Raw genomic sequence first — 22,819 nt, forward strand, 5'->3', positions numbered from 1 at the left:
CTTCTCAAAAATCTCTTCAACCATACACTTCACAACTCAACACTCACCACTCAAGCTAGAAAATTACACAAACCTTCCAAAACCTATGTCACCGGCTCTAAACTCATAACTAAGAATACTCTTTTTATTCCTTTATCATTTTCCCCTTAATTCAAGACCCTAAAACTGACAAAAAGGTTTTAAACAAGTGTTATAGAAGTTTGCAACCTTGCTGGGAAGGTAAAACGGTTAAAACAAGGTTTTCATTGAAAAATAGGGAAGTGTGCGTATGCATAGGGTTGTGCGTACGCACGTCCAGAAGAGTTTTCCTAACTTGTGCGCGCACACGATGTTGTGCGTACGCACAACTTGCAAGATTCATAGGGTGTGTGTGCGCACCAGAATGTGCATATGCACGTTTTCAAAGTTGCACAGGGTGAGCGTGTGCACAAGACTGTGCATATGCACAAGTCCAAATATAGCCACTGGTAAGAGCACGCGCACAGCAGTGTGCGTGCGCACACAAACCAGAAATCACAAATTCTACAAAATCACAGAATTCAGATTTTTGACACCAACTTCCAACGATCATATCTTTTTCTACAAATTTTCAATTTCTACGAAATCTATACCGTTTTAAAGCTTTAAAATTTAATCAATTTAAAAAACTGTAGCTCAAAATATGATCCGCCAAAGTTGGCCTAAAACCCATTTTTACCAAAAACACTAAAAACTCAAACTTCACAAAAACTCTCAATTTAAACCAATTCAATCACATTTCAACCATACCAAAACAACCCAAAAATTCATACCAACACTTCTTCAACCATTTTCTCAATCACACAACCTTCTAAACCATTCAACAATTCTAAATCCAACCTAATTCACACATTACCACTCACCATTCCCATCAATCATCAATGTTACATATTTCCAAATTTCCATCCAAATAGACACATTATCATCAATTTATCATCATCAATACTCATAATCATTATCAATTATAATTACACCAACATTCATCATATTATCATCAAAGTCATACTTTCCCACATAAAACTCATTCAACCTTCATCATCATTATCATCGATCATAATATTCACATACAATTAATCATACACCCACATCATTCAATCCTATCTTAATGGCCACTAGCTTAAGTATCCAGAAATATTACATATTACATAGAAAAAACTGAAACCATACCTTGGTCAATTATCCTCCACGCACAAAACCACTAAAAAGCCAAGACAACTCCAAAAAGCACCAAAGCTTAAACGAACAACACATATATCACCAAAATCAAAACCTAGAAACCACAATCACTACAAGGGTATATGAGGAACTTTACCTTGTCTAAAGGGGATTGGGTCAAAGCCCAACAATTACTCGGTACTAGAGTTCACTTAAAGAACCAAAATCACAAAATCTACTCAAATACTATATCCAAAAATGTGAAATCTGTTAGGGATGAAAGGAAGAGTATGCAATTCGAGTTCTTACCTACTTTGTTTAGCTAGAATTGAAGAGCTCAATGAGAGCTTTGTGTGGCCACAAACAGCTCGTCAATCCGAGCTCCGAATCAAAAGTAATGGAGCTTTGAAGGGGGAGATGAATACACTACAAGGATTTTGCTCATTTGTGGAGTTTTTTTTCCTGTTTGTGGGGGTTTCAAACCTCCACAAAAAGAATCGTGGCAGTTTCGAAAACCCCCAAAATTGGAGGTGCCACGCAAGGTTCGAAAAACCGGACTGGTCATCAAACCGCTCTAGTTACTGGTTTACTGGTCCAACCGGTCTAACCGGTGGTTCAACCGAAACAACCGTTTTAAAATAAAATAATAAATAAATTATAAATAAACATCTTAAAATATAATTATAGTATAATATAAATATTAAAATAATTTTTAAATTTAAAAAACTACATTAAATGTCATCAATCAAATTCTTATAATCTTATTAATATACAAACTCAAGTTAAATAGTATAAAGAAATATCAAATATTAAATGTCAACATAAAGATTTATCAATCATCAAAACCTCAAGATGTTCTTATGAGTTTCTTTTTTTCCTGAGAAAGACAAGGTTTCCCCTTGTCCAAGGCACCAGCGACCAGTATTCACCTCAGACAATTCTGGAACATGAGTAAGCTCTTCACCTCTATGATATCTATCATTAGTCTTTGGAATTCTGAATCTAAATTTAACTTTTGGTTTAACTTGTGTAGCCGAATAATTTGGCTGGGGGATTTAAATTATCGGGCAACCCTTTCTTATCGTGCGGCGAAAGCTCTTGTTGAGATACATAACTGGAAGGACTTGTTAGATAATGACCAAGTATGTTGCTTTCTTTTTCCCTTTTGCTCCTTTCTCAAATCTTAGCTTACTCACCATTTGATATCTTTTGCTTTCAGCTGCGAATAGAGCAGAGGCAAGGTCGAGTAAGGGAAAATATACTTCCCTCCCATATACAAGTATTCAAACAACTCAGGCAGGTATGCAGGAGATGGAAGACATTCAAAACAAAAGAGAACTCCAGCATGGTAGTGTTCTTAGTTCTTACCACCATCACCTGTATCAATCAGATAAGTGGTTAATGAAAATACAAAACAATCAAAATAATGCATGCTTTTTTTCTCAAGGTGTGATAGAATCTTATGGCATAGGAGAGGCATTCACCAATTATCTTATGTTCATGGGGAGTTATGATTCTCTGATCATAGACCTGTGTATAGCATATTCTTAGCAGAAGTTGATCAAAGAAGCTCTAGTGGCCAAAACATTTCAGCAAAACCAGTTTTCAGCATTCTAAAACCAGCAAAACCAGCAACTACAAAACACTAAAATCTGCCTACACCATTAAGCATTTAGCACATTATGAAACATTCCAAAACACTAATTCTTCACCCAGCAAAACTAGCAACTACAAAACAAAGCCATTAGCAAATTTGAACAAAAAAATTAGGAGCCATCAGCAACTAGTAAACCATAGTAACAAACTAACAGAGCCATCAGTAAACTAATAGAGCAATCGAGCCATTGAGCAATTAAAAAACAGTCACACTAAAACAGAGTAACAAAATAACAGAGGGAACGAGCCATCAGTAAAGAAGAAGAAGACCGAAGAAGAAGACCAAAAATTAAAAACAGTCGCACTAAAATGGAACAAAAATTGAAGAAGAAGACCGAAGAAGAAGACCAAAGAACAACAATTTCAGAACTTCAAAGTTCAAACCAAGAAGAAGACTGAATAATCAGTGAAGATGAAAATGAGAAGTCACTAACCTGGATTCCGTGCCGAGAAGCATGCAAAGATGAAGACGACGTGCCGCGCTACTGGGTTCCAGACACGGGGGAGAGGAAGAAGCAGCGGCGCTGACGACTTGGGGACGGCGGCAGCGCTCTGGACCTGGGAACGGCGGCAGCGATGAAGGGCTAGGGTTTCCCTTGGCAGCGATGAAGGACGATTCACGAATGATTGCGGAAGAAGGGGGGTTTGGCTCACGAAGACTTGGGCTTGCTTTAGTTTTTTTATTTTTAAATCAACAAAATGACGTCACTTTATCCGAACCGGTCGGTTACCGGTCCGGTCCAACTGGCTGGTTCTCGACCGGTTCGACGGTTTTTTAGCGGTTTTTCTTTTAGCGGTTTTAGAGGGAGGATCGGACCGCTTACATCATCGGTTCCCAGTTGAACCGGTTTGACCGGCTGATCCGGTCCGGTTTTCAGAATCTTGGTGCCACGAGCTCCTCTGTGGCAGTTTTTCACAACCCCACAATTCCATTCAGTGGCAGTTTTCTATCCCTTTTGTGGGGGTTCTGTGCTAGCGTTTTGTGACAATTTTTGATTAATTATTGTGGCGGTTTAAAACCCCATAAAAAGAATTTTTAATTAAAAAAAAATCACATTCATGTGGGGTTTCAACCTCCACAAATATGTCAATATTATTCTTAAACAATTAATCTGAATACTAGAATTATATTATTATACTACTGATCAATTATCATTTAAAAGAAATCTCTAAATAAGACACATTAAAAATTAAAAAAAAAAATTAAAATATTACATTTTTGAACAAAATTTAACACAAGAATACTTTGAAATATAAAACAAGACACTTGGATATAAAGAGTATATAAATATATTAAGAAGTGTAATAATATTCGGTTTGCTTGATGGAGAATATCAATAGACAATAACAAATCAATATACATGTCAGCTATAAAACTGCATACAAATATGTAATTAGCGAAAAGAATAATAAATCAATAGACATGTAATTATCCAAAAGAATAATAAATCAATACAAATATGTAATTAGCGAAAAGAATATCAATAGACAATAATAAATTAATATCCATCGGTGTTTGAAAGGAACAGAAGCAAATTCTTCTAAGGGGATACAAGCAATTAGCGAAAATGTAGGGACCTTAATTGGTGTTTGAAAATTTAAAACTTTAAAAAGAAAGTTGGGCATATACCCACTTGATGGGAAGTTTTGAAAGTCATCTAGCTGTTGGAATTAATTTCTTTTTAGTTTTTAAATTCTGATATGATAGGATAGGATTTGTTACTTAACAAAGGATATGACAAGATTCTGTTTGAGAGTAGTTTAGACATAGAAGAGTTCATCTCTATTTTTTCTTCTCTTGCTATATAGTTTGTATTTTGCTTCTTTTAAATGATAAGAGTGAAAACTTTCTACAATGAAAATTATTTTGCATAACCATTATATCTATAGTTTCCATACTTTTTGCTGGAATTACTTGGTATTGTGGCCCCTATTAGGGTAAAGAACTTTAACAGCAATAGTTGTATGATACAAACTGCACTTGTACACCTTTCCAAATGATCCCATTCCAATTTTCAAATCTTCAGAGAATGATGAGGTAGTGGACACTATTTCATCCCAAGCAAACTTTCGATACGACGGCGCGGAACCAGTAATAGCATCCTCCAGCTTTTCTTTATCTTTAGCTGCACGGATAGCCTTCAACTCTGCTTCTTTTCTTTCTGCAGCTTCTCTTTTAGCACACTCTTTCAAATATTTTGCTTCTTTTGCTGCAGCTTCATATTTCTCTCTTTCTTGTCTTGCCAATTCTTTGGCCATTTCCTCCTTAGCAAGAATCTCCTTCAGTTTCATGGATTCTTCTGATCGCCTCTTGCTGAGATCATTCAACTGTTCAGAAGAAAGAATTTGATTTCAAGAAAGAACTGGAGCCATGAGAGGGTATGGGGTTCCATAAACAAGCTAATAGATATTACCTTTCATGATGCATTTATGCTTTCGCTTTGAGCTACTGCATGCATTCCTTGGGCTTGTCTTAGTTCAATTCTCAACTTTTCCAGCTCAAGGCTAACATTTTCCTGATAAATGACCACAAAAAAATTCAGTTGCAAAAGGATTTTGCTGAAGCAACAACTAGAAAAGTATAGTATTCTCATGCAGCATAAGGGCCTTGAGCTAGGCAACCCACTCTAACAAACTAGGCAACTCACATTTTTTAGACTATAACCTTTTACTTTCTATATATATATATATATATATATGGCAATGCATTTTGTTTTTGTTAAAAAAAAAAAAAAGGAAACCAACTTTTAGTTAGCCTGTAAGACTCAAAACCTTTGAAAAAGGGCTATCGTTAGCTAATTTTAAATTCAGTGTTTCTATAGTTTTAATTTCAGAAATTTCTTTATTAAAGAAAATTAAAGTAAGTTTTGATTTATTGAATTTGAGATAAGTTATGATTATTATCCAATTTGATAATTATTGGATTATTTTCTATAATTATATTAAAGTTGGTAGTTGTGAAATAATAAGGATTTTTATATGATTCGGATTAAATAATTAATATTTTAAATATTAATACTGTTATTTTGGAAAATAAAGGGTTTAATTATATTATTTCTAATTATTTTGATTTGGGCATTTTATGGAAAATAATTTGTAAGATTGATGAGCAAATAGTATTTTTCTATATACAATTAGTGCTGGATTTAATTTGGGTTTCAATTACTACATTATTCCCAATTTCATCTGAAATTACTAAAATGCCCCTAACCCTAATTTTTGAAAATGAAACCCTAACCCTGGAAACCCTAACCCGACTCGGTTTTCCCCAACTGCTGCAGCCCCTCTCTTCTAACAGCAGCAGCAACACTTCCCCTTTCCTCAAACCAATACACTCAGCAGCAGCAGCAGATCTTTCCCTTTTCCAACAGAACGCAACACACATGGCTTCCCATTTCATGAAAGAAAGAAATTGAGGCAGAGAGGGAGAGGGAGACTGAGTTGCGGCTGAGGAGAGGCGGAAGGAAGTTCACCGCGTTGCCATCGCCTCGCTGCCGCGCCAATGCGTCCTACGTCGCCGCCGTTGCTAGCCGAAGGGAGAAGAAGGATCTGTTCGCGCTGTCACCACGCGGTTGCTGAGCCGTGCCGTTGCCGCCATTGCCGTCCTGTCCCTGGAGCCTGAGCCGCACCTCTATCACCGAATCAGAGGAGCTCATCCTTGCTGAGTCGTCACCATCTTGCCTCTGCCGGCGAGCACGAAGAGAGAGGGAGAGCGCGACAAAGGAGACCATCGTCGCCTGGGTCGCCGTCGTCGGGACTCCTTGCCGTTGCCAGTCCTGCTTGTTCTGTCGCTGGGAAACTCATCGCTGTTGGGGTCTCACCGCCGTCGTTCCAGTTGTGGCTGGTGTCTGAAAAGAACTGAAAATTGATGGTTTAGAAGTTATAATAAATACTCGTTGTAAGTATAGTTACTAAACCAAGCAATCAACCTTTCTTACAAACGTTTTGGTTGTCACAAGTAACAAACCCCATTTTAAAATTGATAACCGAGTATTTAAACCTCGGATCGTCTTCTCAAGGAACTGCAGGGAAGTATGTTCTTATTATTGGTTATGAAGATTGTAAATTGGGGTTTTGAAGGTAGGGAGCAAGTAAATTAAATTGCAATTAAAATAAATAAAAGACTGTAAAGTGAATAAATGACCGTAAAACATACTTTTGGCAAGGTTTGAGAAATTGGAAGTCCTGTCCTAGTTATCCTTATCAATGATGATAAAAATTGAATCTTAATTCCACTTAGTTAACCTTTGCTAGAGCAAGGGAAGGTCAAGTGACTAATTAGTTAGATCCTCAAATCCTAGTTAATTCCTAAGGAAAGATTTGGATTATTGAAGTTCAATTCAATTAGCAAAGATAACGATTATCAATCATGTTGAGTTTGATAACTCCAGAGTTACTGATTTCTTAACCAAGACCAAAAGGAGAAAAATAAATCTACTGGAATAAAAATGTCTTCAGATTAGGAATAACAATAACATAAATAAAAGAGAGCAATTGTAAACTGAAATACCTCAAATAACATTAATTCAAAAGAGTAACCTGTAACATAGAAGAATTCATAAATAAAATTGAGAAAATAATAAAAGGAATATTGAACCTGGTAAAAAGAGATAATCCTGAAAGCGAATAAAATCCTAATCTAAATCCTAATCCTAAAGAGAGAGAGGAGAGAATCTCCCTCTCAAAACTAAATCTAAATCATGAGAAGTGAATTATGAGAGCCTGATTATGAATGGATGCATTCCCCCACTTTATAGCCTCTAATCTGTGTGTTCTGGGCTGAAAAATGGGTCAAAAGCAGCCCAGAAATTGCTCCCTGTGATTTCTGTTACGTTCAGGTCGCGGGCAAGTGACGCGGAGGCGTCGTCCGCGCGGACAAGTTCGTAGATGCGATGCGGGCGCGTCATTCACGCGTTCGCGTCGCCTAACTTCGGAGCAGCTATGGCAAATTATATATCAGATCGAAGCCCCGGACGTTAGCTTTCCAACGCAACTGAATCCGCGTCGTTTGGATTTCTGTAGCTAAAGTTATAGCCGTTTGAGTGCGAAGAGGTCTGGCTGTACAACTTAACAGTTTCTCCAACTTCTTGTATTCCTTCCACTTTTGCATGCTTCCTTTCTATCCTCTGAGCCATTCCTACCCTGTAATCTCTGAAATCACTTAACACACATATCAAGGCATCTAATGGTGATAAGAGAAGATTAATATTAGCAATATAAAGGCCAAAGAAGCATGTTTTCAATCATAGCACAAAATCAGGAAGGAAGACATAAAGCATGTGATTAGTATGAATAAATAGGTAAAGAGTTGATAAAAACCACTCAATTGAGCACAAGATAAACCATGAAATAGTGGTTTATCAGTGTCACGCCGGAGAGCCATCATCGCGGGTTGGAGCTGATTCTTTTGCTGTCGTTTCATCGTTGCTGCGGCTGAGTTGCGGCCGTTGGATCTGACCGGAGAGGAAGGTGGTGACGATGGTGGATGTTGGTGCTGGGTTAGCGCGGCCACTGCTGCTGGCCGTTCCAAGCTGCTTCGCCGTCTCTGCCACCGGAGAATGCAGCTTAGTCGCCGGAAAACTCTGCCGGTAAGGGCTTTAATTGAGGTTTTTGCCTTTTTGGATTTCGAGAAGGTTTTAATGCTGCGTGGTTTTTATAGTTGATCCATCGGAGCTTCTGGCCACCGCCGGAGCTGTTGTCGGGCCTGTTTGAAATCACAGCTGCTTCGTTTCGCTAGTTCAATAAGTATTTATATTTCGAAAAGCCTCGCGTTAGTATTCCGTTGTGTTCGGTTAATGAATATGAGTATTGATAACGTGGGGTCGAGTCCTGATTATTGTATGTTGCGATTAGTGTTGCTATGGTTATTGCGAACGTGACTGGGAGCTAAGGTTTTGGTTGCCGTCAGTTCGGGTTGAGGCGGAAAGGACTCTGTGAGACGTTTGGGTTATGGAATTGCGTTGAGATAGGGGCGCTTTCCAAAAACTATATTTTATATATTGGAATTATTACATATGGATACTGATGTGAGTGAATGTGTATTTGGTGATTGTATCGGCCTTATGTATGGCTTGATTTGCCTTGGTTGGTTATGAACGTCTGTTGGTTTTGTTGTGTGGTTTTGTGGAACGAAATGCTTTTCAAGTTGATTCTTTTAAAGTTTTGAGATCGAGTTTAACCCGTTGAGAATTGATTTGAGTTAATTTTATTGAGAATGTGAAAAATAGAATCCACTCTTGAATTCAGCCTGGCTTGCTTTAAATGATCTGATTTGATAAATGATTGTTGCTGAACCGTTTCTTTAAAGCTTTGGAAATGAGTTAATTCGGTTGATATTGGTGTGATTTTGAAACGGTTTCCTTGAGATATGCCAATGAGGCGACTGTTGGATTTAGCTTGATTTTGAATTGATTTTGGATTCTGGACTGTTGAAAAGGATTGTGGAACAATTTAGTTGGGACCCGAACCGGGTGGCAAAGTCCAAGTTTTAGGGGAGATGCTGCCAAAATTTCTATAACATCTGAGTCTTTATTGAAATGTTGTTTGGAAAAATGATGAGTTAAAGACTTCTACTATTTTATTTGAATTATCAAGAAAAAGATGTTTCATGCTTTTGAAATGAATTACTAAAGAGGAAATTGTGATTTAGTCTTGCTTCTTAAGAAAGGCATTGTATCTCTTTCAGGAGAAAGTTATTTAGATGAAACTTATGTTTTAAAGCTGTTTTAAATGTGACAAGGGCTATGCCTTTGAATTTGACTTGAGGGTTTCAATTAGAGGAGTTTCAATGACCTTGAAAGAACCTGAATGTCTGTTGACAAGTTTCATTTTGAAATGTGTGGAACAAGGTTTTAAGTACTCTTTAAATTCTGAATTCTTGCAAGACTAAAACAATTTTGAACAGTTGAAATGTTCTAGAAATTATCATGAGGGTTGAAGTCGGTTTCGCCTAAGTAAAGGAAACGGCTTTGAAAGAAGTAAATGATTACGTGACTTGGTTTGGCTTAGACCCTATTTTATTACTCAAATCGGAAAGCCAAGGTTTTAATGATTTTAAATGAATTTGGCAAAATGAGTTATGTTATTCTCCCCTAAAGACTTGAGACTCTGCCGAGAAACTTTTGTTATAAATTCCATTGTTGGATGGATGATTTTGAATATTTCAAAATAAATCTTTAACTTGCCATGATTATGGAAGTTTTGGAAAGAGGATGCCGAGAGTGGCATTGTTTTCAAAGGGGAATTTACCTTGAGTAAAAGTGGCTTATGAGCCTGAGATAATTTGAGAAATGAGATGTTTAAAGCCAAGGCTGAAAAGAGTTGAAACTTGATTTCAAAGTGAAATGATTTGAGAAAAAGTGATTTATGGATTAAATGCCGATTTTATGAATTTGATGATGTTGAATGGTGGAAGTGCTGTTTGTTTGTGAGCCGGAATGGCTGTGTATGATTATGAATAATGGCTAGTTCTGGATTGAACCGTGAGCCGGAATGGCTGTGTGTGATATGAATATTGGCTGGTTCTGGATTGAACCGTGAGCCGGATGGCTGAGATGGATGTTGATCCATGGCTGAGAATGAAAGCATATGTGCTGAGATATTGATAATTTGCGATATTGGACTTCCACTATTGGAGATACGAGTTTCCCTGGGAGAAAGCAGTGACTAGCCACCACGTGCTCCAGGTGGAGACTCGAAGCTCTTTTGACCCTATGTCGTCAGGGTTGCCAGGCACTGTGAAATTCCCGAATGAGCTCACCCCCGTGAATATTCACCAGTAAAGGTGATGGATATGGATCATGATTATGATCACAATTATGTTGAGTATAACTCGAGTTGGGGAGACACGACAGAGGGACAGTCCAATGGTTAGCTACCAGGACTTGTCGGGTTGGCTATATAATCGACAGATGATATCATCAGCCACTAGGGACAGGCATGCATCATATGCATCTATGTGACATTGTTTGGATGTGCATATTGTACTTGGTTTGCCTTTGTGATTACTTGTGATTAACTGCTATTTGTTCTACTTGCTGTAACTGTTTGTTTGTGCTTGAACTTCCTATCTGTATTTGCGACTGGGACTCTGTTGGATTGTGGTGATTGATTGATGGTTGGATTGTTTGGGCCTAGGGCCGTGGTTGAAATGAGATGGACCGATAGTTAGTTTCGGTTTTGTGTTTCTGCTTTGGAATAAAATATGAAAGGCTATTTTGGTTCTGCATAGATAAACCATTTTGAAAGGCTTTTGAGTTTTTGAGAATTGAATGGTTTTTCTTTCAGAAAATATTTTTAGACTTTATTTTTATTGTAAACCGTTGTTTTTGAAAAGGAGGCATAAGACGGTTATTAATCACTAGTACGGTTTATCTTCACGTATCCTATTACAGTAATTCCCAAAAACTCTCTACTGAGAACCCTTTCGAGGATGATGTTCTCACCCCCTACATTTTTTCCCCTTTCAGGATATGGGCGCAAAAGTCACCAAGAGTTATTTAGTTGTTGTTGAGATGCTCTGTACTGTTTTAGTTATGGTTTATTGTACCCTCGCCTTTATCTTGATATATTCTGAAAGAGGGATAGGGACTGTATTGGATAATGCTTGTAATATTATCTATGTATATAAGTGTATATATGTATGTAATCTTTATGAATTTTTGTAAGATGTATGGTATTTATGGATGTACGTTATCGAACGAAAGTATTTTTGGGAGCGGTATTACGGTTTAAAGTTTTAAACAGGCTCATAAATTAGTATTAAATAGTATAAGTGTCATCGTAATGTCCGAGATACCAGAGTCGCGCAGCCGGAAGCATGAGCTTTGGTAGTTAGGGTGTTACATAGCCAACTTTGTTTTAGGATTTATAATTTAGGGTCTAGAGCTAAGGGTTTATGATAAGATAAATAAACAAAATTTCAAGAAGTTGGATGATATTGACTACACATATCCTCTTTAAATCCCTCAATAAGATATGTATTTATTGATATTCACACACAGTAATATATTGCTCAGTAATAAGATTACTTACCACATCAAAATGAATGCAAAATCGATCTGATAATGACTCTACAGCACCAAATGCCCAACAAGAATCACAATGACCCTAAATAATCAGCATAAGGATTATCTAAGTACCTCTTGAACCTTGATATTGTTTAGGGTTAAAATGTAGAAAAGAAAAGGAAAAATTACCTGATCTTCAATGCAGAAATTGATTCACCAATCCATATTATTATGATATGAGGAAAAAAAAAGATTCAGCACCTCCTTTCAAACAAACTATTTGATTAATAAATTAAACTTAACAATGGAGAAGGAGCAAGCAAATGACCTAGAATTCTTCCAATGGTACTACACTGAGACCATTGAGTCCTTGCATCAAACTCCTTTGGCAATTTCAATGATTTTGGATGAGTCACAATGGGTGCACTTATCAGTTCCTTCTTAAGAGTTGGTTTAACACTAAGCAGGCGCTTAAATTCTCCAACCTGCACATCAAGCACAATATAGATTCTACAAATGATAAAATTATAAAAAAATTACCATATTTTCAACAAGATGTGGGACCTTTTTTTCAATTAGCAGTGCAATAAAATAGGATCTGATTCAGTGACATGAAGATGATATTTTGTCCTAGCAGTAATATTTTAGTCTTAGAATTCCCTCCCACGTCTATTAAAATGTTAACAAAAGAAAAATGTACAGCAAGCAAATAATCAAATAGATAACTCTACAGCATAAAGTAAGGATATTAAAAATTGTGTAACCTTCTTAAGTCTTTCTTCCAGATTATATCCAATTTGGGATTAGATCGAACCCTAGGCCCTTCCACATTCACTTGGTTTGCTTTCTTTGGTTATCTCTTGTACTCAAACCAGTCAATTCCTATAATACAGAATGTGTCATATACAATTCACATAATTAAAACCACAAAATTTAAGTCCCGTACTAAACAAGAACAAATTCTCACCGTAATGACTTGGAATGATATGAGAATTAGTTCCATGAGATCTGATAGCTTCAAATGCACTTTCAATCGAAGCTTCCAGAGACTCCATCTTGCTCACCTTCCAGATCTCCTCAGCCAGTGCCACTGAGTCTGCAAAGAAATCGCACTCTGAGTGCTTCAAGCTAGCGGAGCAAAATCAGAACCAGCAAAAGAAGCTGTCGTGGAAGACAACGCAGAAACGGAATATCTAAGCATTACCTCAACGATTTGAATGGAATCATCCCTAAAATACTATCTCGAGAGGCGAGAGCTCCATGAATTGAGAGGCTCCACGATCACCTCGTCTTCCATTCATAACTCCAGCAGGTGACGCGTTGACGGAGGAGACTTGGCGGCAACGGCGGCAAGGAGATGAATGGCGGTGGTGATGGAATCCAGATTTTAGGGTTTCAGACTCTGATCTCCCTCGTTCTCTCTCTCTCGAATAACTTCAATTTTTTTATTTTTGGTATGGGCTTGGTAAATATTTGTTTGGGTTGGGTTTTTTATAATTAATTGGGTTGAAAACAAACAGTGAGAGTTTTTGTTAATTATTTAAAATGGTTACAAATAAAATAGATTGTGGAGGTTCTAATAACTCTCACTAAAAAACTTCCACAAACAAATAAAAATTTTGTAGTGATAGTGACATCCTTCTCCTCTCTTCTCCCTATTCGAGTTCTCTCTCTCTCTCTTTCTCTCTCTCTCTGTGTGCTGAAATGAGCTTCTTAGGCTCATTTATGGCTTTATATAAGTTGAGCTTGGCCCAACTTGAGTTCGGTCCAACCGTGTAGCATTTTTGGTTCGTTTGGCCCAACTTTGGGCCAAACCTTTAGGATAAGTGACCGGTTTGCTAGATCTTCTCCCAACTGCAAATTGGGATCTTTTTGTACTGTCTTCTAGATCTTCCTAATTCAATCCAGCATATACGAGCAGCATCAGAAAAATTGGCTTGTACCAATCGAACCTTCTTTTCCTCTGAAAGGATGCAATTTGTAAAAATCGACTCTACCTTTCTTTCCCATCTGAAATAAGCTTCAGGATCATTCCTCCCTTTAAATACAGGGATTTGCAATCGAGAACCTTTTTTGCATATGAGATTCCTTCATCATCACTATCGTAATACTCAATCATTTTTTGTGACTCTTTTTTTTTTTCTTGGTTTTTATGGATTCTAAAGTGAATTTGCAGAAATTAAAGAGAAAAAAAAAACAAAGAGACTAAACAAAACCCATTAAACGTGTAGATAAATAAGAATTTACTTACGACCTGGCTCTGATACCAGATGATAAGAAAAAATTAGAATGAAGGATAGAGGGATAAGAAAGAGACGAAGAAAAGACGCAACAGAAACTTAAAAGGATAGATAAATGGGTTTTTTCTACTAGACCTCAAAGAAACTTGTTCTTAGCAACCTAGGTCACCGGAAGGGTTTTTCCTACTAGACCTTCAAAGAACCTGTCCTTGACAACCTAGATCAGGGAATAAAAATTGAATCACTCAATTTTCTCCATGCAATCAGCGAAGCAAATCAGTCATCTCACTTAATCACACTAAAAAAATGCGCATAAAGCACTAAAAAAATTTTATTCATTAAAGTTGTGTAAATGTCTCACCAAAGGTGTTTAAATAGACCCCTAATAAATTAGCTAAAAGATAAGATAAGATAAGACAACTAATTTAAATCGTATTTGATCTTATTGGATTAGATCAAATTTGATTTAAATTTTAAAATCCTAAAGATATGATAACTAATTTAAATAAGATTTGATCTTATTAGATTACATTAGATTAGATTTAAACTTAAAATCCCTAAAAATACTACTAAGCAAATAAGAAGTAAATCAAATCTTCTAACAAACTCTAACAGCAAAACAAATTAAAAATAAATGACTAAAAATTCAAAAATTAATAAAAATTATGCCTCCCATTGAATTTGGAAAGTTTTATTGGGATTCTTGTTGTCCTGCCTTAGTCCAATGGGCCTTATGAATTGTTGCCCTTTCAGCACCACTGTTTTTGAGACGGACTCTTGGTTTTCTTGATGTCCAAGACTAGCATGGCACAATTCTTCTAGTATTCAGATCTTTGAACATGACGAGATTACCATTCTGTCCTTTAGCTCTGAAATGACAAAAATGCCCTCCTGAGCACAGGTGGCTTCCGGTTCCAATGGTTAGTGGTAACACTATGGAACCATCTAGTATGAGGAAGTTGTCTTTGAGTCTAGTGACCCCGTTGCGGTGGGTTTATAGATTTTCCTTTTGGAGATCCAGTTTGTTGAAGGCTCCTCTAAAGAGGACGTTAGAATCAGCTCCGGTGTTGACCAGTATTCTTTTCACAAGTCCGGTTCCAAATTTTACCAAGATGCCGAATAGGGCGTCTTCTGCCGAGGTGCCTGATGAGCGGATATTTTATACGCTTTTTGGTGGTATTTTCATGTAATTTTTAGTATGTTTTAGTTACTTTTTATTATATTTTTATTAGTTTTTATGCAAAAATCACATTTCTGGACTTTACTATGAGTTTGTGTGTTTTTTTGTAATTTCAGGTATTTTCTGGCTGAAATTGAGGGACCTGAGCAAAAATCTGATTCAGAGGCTGAAAACGGACTGCAGATGCTGTTGGATTCTGACCTCTCTGCACTCGAAATGAATTTTCTGGAGTTACAGAAGCCCAATTGGTGCGCTCTCAATTGCATTAGAAAGTAGACATCTTGGGCTTTCCAACAATATATAATAGTCCATAATTGGCTCGAGATTTGGTAGCACAAACTGGCGTTTAAACGCCAGCTCCTTACCCTTTTCTTGCGTTAAATGCCAGAACTGGCATAAAAATTGGAGTTAAACGCCCAAACTGGCACAAAAGCTGGAGTTCAACGCCAGGAATAGCCTATGCATGTGAAAGCTTCAATGCTCAGCCCAAACACACATCAAGTGGGCCCCGGAAGTGGATTTCTGCACTATCAATCTTAGCTTACTCATTTTTTGTAAACCTAGGTCACTAGTCGAGTATAAAAACCACTTTTAGAGATTCATTTTGTACCTCATGACATTTTTACATCTAAATTTTGTATCTTCTACGGCATGAGTCTCTAAACTCCATGGTTGGGGGTGAGGAGCTCTGCTGTGTCTTGATGGATTAATGCAATTACTACTGTTTTCTATTTAATCACGCTTGTTTCTATTCTAAGATATTCACTCGCACTTCAACATGATGAATATGATGATCCGTGACACTCATCACCATTCTCAACCTATGAACGCGTGCCTGACAACCACTTCCGTTCTACCTGAGATTGAGTGTATATCTCTTGGGTTCTCGGTTCACTAGTTTAATTGCATCTCCTGACAACAGAGCATTCGAATCCGTGAGACCAGAGTCTTCGTGGTATAAGCTAGAATCAATTGGCAGCATTCTTGAGATCCGGAAAGTCTAAACCTTGTCTGTGGTATTCCGAGTAGGATCTGGGATGGGATGACTGTGACGAGCTTCAAACTCAATGGATCCTATTCCAACACTAGTGAGAACCGACAGATGATTAGCCCTACAAAACCCATAGCTGGACCATTTTCATTGAGAGGACGGATGGTAGCCATTGACAACGATGATCCACCAACATACAGCTTGCCATGGAAGGAGCCTTGCGTGCGCAAAGAAGAAGACAGTAGGAAAGTAGAGATTCAGAAGACAGAGCATCTCCAAAACCTCAACCTGTTCTCTATTACTGCATAACAAGTATTATTTAATCCATGTTCTTTTACTCATTCCAATTAAAACTAAGAATCATTACTAATATCCTGACTAAGAGTTACAAGATAACCATAGCTTGCTGATGAGCGGATAATTTGTACGCTTTTTGGCATTGTTTTTAGTATGTTTTTAGTAGGATCTAGTTACTTTTAGGGATGTTTTCATTAGTTTTTATGTTAAATTTACATTTCTGGACTTTACTATGAGTTTGTGTATTTTTCTGTGATTTCAGGTATTTTCTGGCTGAAATTGAGGGACTTGAGCAAAAATCAGATTCAGAGGTTGAAGAAGGACTGCTGATGCTGTTGGATTCTGACCTCCCTGCACTCAAAGTGGATTTTCTGGAGCTACAGAACTCCAAATGGCGCGCTTCCAATTGCGTTGGAAGGTAGACATCCAGAGCTTTTCAAAAATGTATAATAGTGCATACTTTGTCCGAGTTTAGATGACGTAAAAGGGCGTTGAACGCCAGTTCTACGCTGCTGTCTGGAGTTAAACGCCAGAAACAAGTCACAAACCAGAGTTGAACGCCAGAAATACGTTACAACCTGGCGTTCAACTCCAAGAAGGACCTCTACACGTGCAACACTCAAGCTCAGCCCAAGCACACACCAAGTGGGCCCTGGAAGTGGATTTATGCATCAATTACTTACTTTTGTAAACCCTAGTAGCTAGTTTATTATAAATAGAACTTTTTACTATTGTAATTAGACATCCTGGAATGTATTTTGATCCTGTGATCAAGTCTTAGTTACTCCGGTTCCCCTCTGGGACCGAGACCAATGAACTCCATTATCACTTATGTATTTTCAATGGTAGAGTTTCTACACTCCATAGATTAAGGTGTGGAGCTCTGCTGTTCCTCAAAGATTAATGCAAAGTACTACTATTTTCTATTCAATTCATCTTATTTCGCTTCTAAGATATTCTTTCGTACTTCAACCTAAATGTGATGAACGTGACAATCATCATCATTCCCTATGAATGTGTGCCTGACAACCACTTCCGTTCTACCTTAGATTGAATGAGTGTCTCTTAGATCTCTTAATCGGAATCTTCGTGGTGTAAGCTAGAATGATGGCGGCATTCAAGAGAATCCGGAAAGTCTAAACCTTGTCTGTGGTATTCCGAGTAGGATTCAATTATTGAATGACTGTGACGAGCTTCAAACTCGCGATTGCTGGGCGTAGTGACAGACGCAAAAGGAGGGTGAATCCTATTCCAGCATGATTGGGAACCTCAGATGATTAGCCGTGCCGTGACAGGGCATTTTGGATCATTTTCACAAGAGGAGGGGATGTAGCCACTGACAACGGTGATGTCCTTGCACAAAGCCAGCCATAGAAAGGAGTAAGACTGATTGGATGAAGATAGCAGGAAAGCGGAGGTTCAGAGGAACGATTGCATCTCCATACGCTTATCTGAAATTCTCACCAATGATTTACATAAGTATATCTATCCTTCTTTTATTACTACATTTCGAAAACTACATAACTATTTTATATCCGCCTGACTGAGATTTACAAGGTGACCATAGCTTGCTTCATACTAACAATCTCCGTGGGATTCGACCCTTACTCACGTAAGGTATTACTTGGACGACCCAGTGCACTTGCTGGTTAGTTATGCGAAGTTGTGAAGATATGTTTAGACCATGGTTTTGTGCATCCGTTTTTGGTACCATTGCCAGGGAATCAATTTCGAATAATAATTCACAACCTGAGTAACAATTTCGCATACCAAGTTTTTGGCGCCGTTGCCGGGGATTGTTCGAGTTTGGACAACTGACGGTTCATCTTGTTGCTCAGATTAGGTAATTTTCTTTTTGTTTTATTTTCAAAAATTTTTCAAAAATATTTCAAAAATTTTTCTTTTGTTTTTGAAAAAAAATAATAAAAATAATGTTTTCAAAAATAAATTATTCTATGGCTTCAAAACTTTCAAGAATGAATTCTAGAGTTTCATGGTAACATGTTGAATCCTATCTGGCTGAAAAGCCATACCCAAACTCCTTTGGGATTGGTCTTCAACTAATCACCTCAATGGATGTAATTCCATTCTAAAGCTTGACTGGCTATTAAGCCATGTCTAACCCTCAGATTGGAGCTTTAGACTAAAGAGTACAAGATTCCTGGAATTCATATTAAAGATTTTGGAATCCTTATTTTTCCTTTTTCAAATGATTTTCGAAATTTTTAAAAGAAAATACAAAAAAAAAATTCATAAAATTATAAAAATCAAAAATATATTTTGTGTCTCTTGTTTGAGTCTTGAGTCATGTTATAAGTTTGGTGTCAATTGCATGTTCATCTTGCATTTTTCGAAAAATTCATGCATTCATAGTGATCTTCATGATCTTCAAGTTGTTCTTGGTAAGTCTTCTTGTTTGATCTTTGCATTTGCATGTTTTGTGTCTTTTCTTCTTTTTCATATGCATTCTTGAAATCTTAGTGTCTAAGCATTAAATATTTCTAAGTTTGGTGTCTTGCATGTTTTCTTTGCATTAAAAATTTTCAAAAATATGTTCTTGATGTTCATCATGACATTCAAAGTGTTCTTGGTGTTCATCTTGACATTCATAGCATTCTTGCATGCATTCATTGTTTTGATCCATAACTTTCATGCATTGCATCATTTTTCTTGTTTTTCTCTCTCATCATAAAAATTCAAAAAAATCAAAAAAATATCTTTCCCTTTTTCTCTCTTAAAATTTTGAAAATTAGATTTGACTTTTTCAAAAATTTTTAAAATCTAGTTGTTTTTATGAGTCAAATCAAATTTTCAATTTAAAAATCTTATCTTTTTCAAAATCTTTTTCAAAAATCTTTTTCTTAATTTTACATCATATTTTCGAAAATAACATCATCAATTAATGTTTTGATTCAAAAATTTCAAGTTTGTTACTTACTTGTTAAGAAAGATTCAAACTTTAAGTTCTAGAATCATATTTTATGATTTCTTGTGAATCAAGTCATTAATTGTGATTTTAAAAATCAAATCTTTTTTTAAAAACTAATTTCAATCACATGTTTTCAAAAATATCTTCTTATCTTACCTTTTTCAAAAATTTGATTTCAAAATATCATTTCTAACTTCCTAACTTCTTATCTTTTCAAATTTGTTTCAACTAACTAATTAACTTTTTGTTTGTTTCTTATCTTTTTCAAAACCACCTAACTAACTCTCTCTCTCTCTCTCTAATTTTCGAAAATATCTCCCTCTTTTTCAAAATTTCTTTTTAATTAAACTAATTATTTTATTTTTTATTTGAATTTTTGAAAAACTATTAACCTTTTTCAAAAACTATTTTCGAAAATCACTAACTCTCTTTCAAAAATTATTTTCGAAAATCCTCTCACTCTCTCATCTTATTCTATTTATTTATTCATCTACTGACATATCTTCCTCACATCACTCACCAAATTCGAACCCCCTCTTCTATCTGTGTTCGAATTTTTTTTATTCTTCTTTTTCTACTAACAATAAGGAACCTCTTTACTGTGACATAGAGGATTCCTCTTCTTTTTTTTTCTCTTCTCTTTCTTATGAGCAGGGACAAAGAAAAAAGCATTCTTGTTGAAGCTGATCCAGAACCTGAAAGGACTCTAAAGAGAAACTAAGAGAAGTTAAATTACAACAATCCAGAGACAACCTTATTGAAAATTTTGAACAAGTAAAGGAGATGGCAGCCGAACCCAACAACAATAATGCAAGGAGGATGCTTGGTGACTTTACTGCACCTAAGTCCAATTTACATGGAAGAAGCATCTCCATTCCTGCCATTGGAGCAAACAACTTTGAGCTGAAACCTCAGCTAGTTTCTCTGATGCAGCAGAACTGCAAGTTTCATGGACTTCTATCCGAAGACCCTTTTCAGTTCTTAACTGAATTCTTGCAGATCTGTGATACTGTTAAGACTAATGGAGTAGATCCTGAAGTCTACAGGCTCATGCTTTTCCCTTTTGCTGTAAGAGACAGAGCTAGAATATGGTTGGACTCTCAACCCAAAGACAGCCTGAACTCTTGGGATAAGCTGGTCACGGCTTTCTTAGCCAAGTTCTTTCCTCCTCAAAAGCTGAGCAAGCTCAGAGTGGATGTTCAAACCTTCAGACAGAAAGAAGGTGAATCCCTCTATGAAGCTTGGGAAAGATACAAACAGCTGACCAAAAAGTGTCCTTCTGACATGCTTTCAGAATGGACCATCCTGGATATATTCTATGATGGTTTATCTGAGCTATCAAAGATGTCATTGGATACTTCTGCAGGTGGATCCATTCACCTAAAGAAAACGCCTGCAAAAGCTCAAGAACTCATTGACATGGTTGCTAATAACCAGTTCATGTACACTTCTGAGAGGAATCCTGTGAGTAATGAGACGCCTCAGAAGAAGGGAGTTCTTGAAGTTGATACTCTGAATGCCATATTGGCTCAGAATAAAATATTGACTCAGCAAGTCAATATGATTTCTCAAAGTCTGAATAGAATGCAAGCTGCATCCAACAGTACTCAAGAGGCTTCTTATGAAGAAGAAGCTTATGATCCTGAGAACCCTGCAATAGCAGAGGTAAATTACATGGGTGAACCATATGGAAACACCTATAATCCATCATGGAGAAATCATCCAAATCTCTCATGGAAGGATCAAAGGCCTCAATAAGGCTTTAATAATGGTGGAAGAAACAGGTTTAACAATAATAAACCTTTTCCATCATCCACTCAGCAACAGACAGAGAACTCTGAACAAAATACCTCTAATTTAGCAAACTTAGTCTCTGATCTATCCAAGGCCACTGTAAGTTTCATGAATGAAACAAGGTCTTCCATTAGAAATTTGGAAGCACAAGTGGGCCAGCTGAGTAAAAGGATCACTGAAATCCCTCCTAGAACTCTCCCAAGCAATACAGAAGAGAATCCAAAAGGAGAGTGCAAGGCCATTGACATAAGCACCATGGCCGAACCTGTAAGGGAAGGAGAGGACGTGAATCCCAAGGAGAAAGACCTCCTGGGATGTCCAGTGATCAATAAGGAGCTTCCCTCTGAGGAACCAAAGGACTCTGAGGCTCATCTAGAGACCATAGAGATTCCATTGAACCTCCTTATGCCATTCACGAGCTCTGATAAGTATTCCTCTTCTGAAGAGAATGAGGATGTTACTGAAGAGCAAGCTGCCAAGTTCCTTGGTGCAATCATGAAGCTGAATGCCAAATTATTTGGTATTGAGACTTGGGAAGATGAACCTCCCTTGTTCACCAATGAATTAAGTGATCTGAATCAACTAACATTGCCTCAGAAGAGACAGGATCCTGGAAAGTTCATAATACCTTGTACCATAGGCACCATGATCTTTAAGGCTCTGTGTGACCTTGGTTCAGGGATAAACCTCATGCCCCTCTCTGTAATAGAGAAACTGGGAATCTATGGGGTACAAGCTGCTAAAATCTCATTAGAGATGGCAGACAATTCAAGAAAACAGGCTTATGGACAAGTAGAGGACGTGTTAGTAAAGGTTGAAGGCCTTTACATCCCTGCTGATTTCATAGTCCTGGATACTGGAAAGGAAGAGGATGAATCCATCATCCTAGGAAGACCTTTCCTAGCCACAACAAGAGCTGTGATTGATGTGGACAGAGGAGAATTGATCCTTCAATTAAATAAGGACAACCTTGTGTTTACAACTCAAGGATCTCTCTCTGCATCCATGGAGAGGAAGCAGAAAAAGCTTCTCTCAAAGCAGAGTCAACCAAAGCCCCCACAGTCAAACTCTAAGTTTGGTGTTGGGAGGCCACAACCAAACTCTAAGTTTGGTGTCAAACCCCCATATTCAAACTCTAAGTTTGGTGTTGGGAGGTCTCAACAAAGCTCTGCACATCTGTGAGGCTCCATGAGAGCCCACTGTCAAGCTATTGACATTAAAGAAGCGCTTGTTGGGAGGCAACCCAATGTTTATTTATCTAATTTTATTTTTGTTTTTCATGTTTTCTTAGGTTCATGATCATGTGGAGTCACAAAATAAATATAAAAATTGAAAACAAAATCAAAAACAGCAGAAGAAAAATCACACTCTGGAGGAAGACCTTACTGGCGTTTAAACGCCAGTAAGAAGCATGTTTTGGGCGTTCAACGCCAGAACAGAGCATGGTTCTGGCGCTGAACGCCAGAAATGCACCCTGGAGGAGAGCTGGCGCTGAACGCCCAGAACAAGCACCAACCTGGCGCTGAACGCCCAGAGTTGTGTGCAAGGGCA

General features: G+C 37.3%; 1 non-coding gene across 1 annotated transcript; it reads right to left on the reverse strand.

Moving 5' to 3' along the window:
* Nucleotides 1–20,656: 20,656 nt before the first annotated feature.
* Nucleotides 20,657–20,760, reverse strand: LOC148576639 (small nucleolar RNA R71). Its single transcript, XR_015903774.1, has one exon. It is a non-coding gene; the product is annotated as a small nucleolar RNA R71 (small nucleolar RNA).
* Nucleotides 20,761–22,819: the final 2,059 nt, after the last annotated feature.

The sequence above is a fragment of the Arachis ipaensis genome, chromosome B1 (assembly GCF_059453495.1).
Source record: "Arachis ipaensis isolate K30076 ecotype BB chromosome B1, ASM5945349v1, whole genome shotgun sequence".
In the NCBI taxonomy this organism is placed as follows: Eukaryota; Viridiplantae; Streptophyta; class Magnoliopsida; order Fabales; family Fabaceae; genus Arachis; species Arachis ipaensis.